Here is a 4097-nt window from a genome sequence, read left to right on the forward strand (position 1 = left end):
TGTCTGCTGTAGGAAGTAAATGCACCTGAAGATGTTCAGCATCCTGCAGTGAGGCCTTGCCTGCCTGCACAACTCTGAAACAGAACCAATTACTGCTTGAAGCTAACTCATGGGAACTGTGACCCAAATCATGCACACCTAGTACTTTGACTGTAGGAGTGGGAACCGCCGTATTTACTCCGTCAGAAAGGCCTTTGCAAAATATCAATGTACAGGTTTTAACACAGACCACAAAGCTTCGGTGTAAGGTGTTTTTCTGTCTTTTAGAAAGACGTTGAGCCTGTTGAAGTTTGCCTGCCCAGACCACACATGATTCTTGTGCCTTGAGAAGAGAGGTTTGCAAATCCATGCAGACAAATTGCCCTGAGTCACCAGCTCAAACAGGTAAGCAGAAGGGGAGACAGCGGAGGAGGCAGATTTCCTTACCTGTAAACAAAGACTGTGGAAGCAGCAAAAAAGGACAATAAATGCCTAAGTCAGACTTACAACACTGGAAACAAACCCTCACCATTCAAAGGGAAAAGTAGTGACAAAACAAGATGGTTAAACATGTTCTGCTGACCTCTCCACATCTACCCTTTCAGCCTTCATTAGCCTTCTGACCGAGCTCCTGTTAGACATGCATTTAACTTGCAGCTAAGAAACATGATGAGGGAGCATGCCACAGGAAAGCAGCTTTGCATCTTTGCTTTTTTTCAGACTTACTTTCAAGCCTTGGCTTTAGTGTTCTGTAATAATGTGTTAATCATAAGAACTGCAGTCTGCCTTAGTCACTCCTGTGTGCTCCTGGTTGTTCTTTTAGCTAAATAAGAGCATGCTGCATTTTACATTGCTTCAGAAGACTGGGGAGGTAAACTGTTCTGGGATGCTGTATATTTAAATAGTAGGCTATTGCATTACATTGCATAATACAATGCAACACTGCTATCTAAAGTGCTAGCCTTTCCGTTATGTGTGCTAGATAGATACAGGTTTACTACTGGGAAAGGTGAAGAAGGGCTCTCTTCTTTTCCCCGACAGCGTGTGTGTTCTGTACTTCTATGCTGGGAGCAGAAGTGCTGAGGGGACGCCTCTTGCCCTAGCGCAGTCCCATACCACTTTTTGGCCCCGTTACATACCCCACATGCAATCTTGTGGGAAATGTAAGATCTGTTATGTGTGACGTATGAGGAAGCCATGCAACTGCATTGCTATCCTGTTTACATTGGGGCTGTGTCTGTCGCTGGGTGTTTGACATGCTGCAGAGGAGGTGTGGGCCTTGTGAGGGCCTTGGGTGAAGGAAACCCTCCTTCTTCAATTCCACGCAGGCAGGTTGAAGCATTCATCCCTGTCAAGACTGAGGCAGCTGTGGACAAGTATATAGATGTAGTGTGGCCAATTTTAGAGTTTAAAAATAAATGGTTTGGGCTGAAGCACATAAGGAGTTCTTTATAAGTGGAGTCTGTGGTGCTGGGGATGAGGCCTCTTGGCCTACACAAGTGCCTGAGGGCTGGGGAGAAGACCTACCTACAGCTCATGTCAACCATCCCAGTCTGGCTCTAAACAGCTAGCTTGGACATTGCTGACTCTGTAGTTGCAGCAGCCTGGAGCTGGTACATGCAGGCTGCACGAAGCTCGGTTATTCCTAAAACTTGTCATTGCCTGCAGGATGGGGCACTTCTCCTGCTGTAGGTGCTCAGGCACCTTGGCAGACGTCCTAGCTAGTTTCACTTAGCTGGGACTTGACAGCACACAGACCTACAGGCACCTAATGTCTGTGGTGGCCACCACAGCACACTGGCCTTGTGGGGACTTTACCCTAAAGCAGGATGATAAGGCAGAGTAACACTTTATCCTCCTGGAACAGCACACGGAGAATTGAGTGGGGCCTTCAGGCTTAAGCCTCATCTGTGACATGAAGTTGTCAGTGCCACAAGGGGTCTGTCCTTTCTGTGAGGAGACAACTGGGTTGGGAGCGGCTTGCCCCCGCCAGGTCCTGTGAGCCTCTGCTTTCTTCCATGTTGCTGGTTCCAGCCCGGACATGGTTCAAATGCAAAGTGTCCAGAGCAGGAGAAAATTTGTGGACAATTTTGCAATGCCTTTTCCAAGTGGGAAGAAATGAAGACTTCTTCTTAGGGCAGACCTGACAGTGCACAATGTGGTGGGTGGAAAAGTGTCTCCTCGAGAATGGGCTCAGACCCACACTTTACCGACACAGCGTAGACATACTAGGACATCGCCAGCATGTGGTACAGTGGGCATTTGCACATCTGGAAAAGGCAGAAATCCTGCTGTTTAACTGGGTCTCCTGGCCAGTTTAGAAAAGAGCTGAGCAGCCTGCAGAAGAGAAATATTTATTTCATAAAAGAATGATTGCAGTCTTTTAATTTGGCTTCTGACATAATATGGGTCAGACAGTACTATGCAGCAATTTCTGCATTGGCAGGAGCTTCCTTCACTGATGTGAGAGGGCTTCAAAGAAGACTCAGCTGTCTGGGCAAATGTCAGCCATTGTAGGCAGCCTTTGCTGGAAGGCTTGTTTTTTATTTCCTAGATAAGTTTCTCTAGATAAGTTTTGTGAAATGAGATCAGACCCAATGTTTGTTCATCTAGAAGCAGGAGATGGGACTGGTTGGATCAAAGGGACACTCCATTAGCAAGATTTATAAGCCGGATCTTTGCAGAGAACTCAAAGCAGGCTTGGGTAGCCAGTGGGTGCTAAGGCATCAGTTTTGCTCTCTTCCCAGGTGTGCCGGTGAGGGCTGATGATGCACCGCCTCTCTTGTGCCTCCTTGGGATGTCCTGGGCAGTGCCAGTGAGCGTCAGCATCTACACTTAGCATGCTCATGTCTAAACATGGATACCATTGGGAAGTTTTGATTGCTATTTGCTATTTACTATTGTTTTGCTGTTTACTACTGTCTCACCAATAGTAAGACAAAGTTAAAAACCTCCCAAATCTATTACAAAATCTTTATCTCCTAACTGGTTATAAAATATTCATCACAATAACCCTATTTCCCCAAATATTTATCTTTTCTAAGAAAACTCTCATCCCAGAGAGTTCGTTACTAAAACCAGATGCTGGCCCTTTTTTCATTTTGTTATATTTAGTTTCCATATTCCTTATGTTTTCCTTCATTCAGAAAAAAGCTGGCAAAAAGCTGGTGAATGTGATTTTATTCCATGGAAACAAAGCAACATGAACCTTTCTTTCTAACAACAAAGGTATTACAAAAGATATATTTCACAGTGGAATGAAAACAGACATTGATATGGATTTTCTGATGATACAGCAGTTGCAATTATTGCTTTATCATATGTGAATTGTCCTTTTTATTACAGTTACTTTTTTCTTAGCTATGCCAGCTCTGAAAATCTGGATTTGGAAGAAAAAGTGAGGAGGTAAAGAAATTTTCTTCTTTATTTTTTCATAATTTTTAGTCAGTTTTTAGGCTGTATTTATGATACTATTTCCGCAGATATCAGCAATCTTTGAATCAAATGCACAGAGACAAAAAGCATTCAGATGCAGATGCAAACAAATACTGCATACATATTGTCATATCTTTTGATATAAATGCTGCCTTAGTGTGATATAGTGGACAATAACCACTGCCAAAGTATATCCTATGTCTCACGTGTCAAATTAGAAAGGAAAGCGAAATAAGGAAAATACTTTTTCATATTCTGCACAGCTTTCTGAGTTTTAATTGGATTTGCCACGGTCAAATAGGATCATACTTAATTCCCTCAGCATAGCTTCATTTGATTTGGGTTGGCAAGCAGTCGTAAAAATGAACATTGGAGTTTAAAAGTTTCCACTTTTAAAAGGAACAGGGTAGTTCTCACTGAAATCAGCTATGTTTTCAGGCTGCCTGCAGACAGAGGCAGATGTCTTGACACTACCAACAGTGTCATACATAAATGTAGGCCGGAGAAAGAAATCACATTCATAGCATGATGTTTAACCACGCTGTCAAACACTACAGCGTAAAGGCACGATCTGTAGATTATAAACTGGAGTTGGCTGATACTTAGTATGCAGAAACCTCAGTTACCATGGAACAATGGTGGTCTATTTCTCCACAGATGATGCAGTTTGGTCAACACTCTTT

Source organism: Fulmarus glacialis, unplaced genomic scaffold (assembly GCF_000690835.1).
Source record: "Fulmarus glacialis isolate BGI_N327 unplaced genomic scaffold, ASM69083v1 scaffold11512, whole genome shotgun sequence".
Classification (NCBI taxonomy): domain Eukaryota; kingdom Metazoa; phylum Chordata; class Aves; order Procellariiformes; family Procellariidae; genus Fulmarus; species Fulmarus glacialis.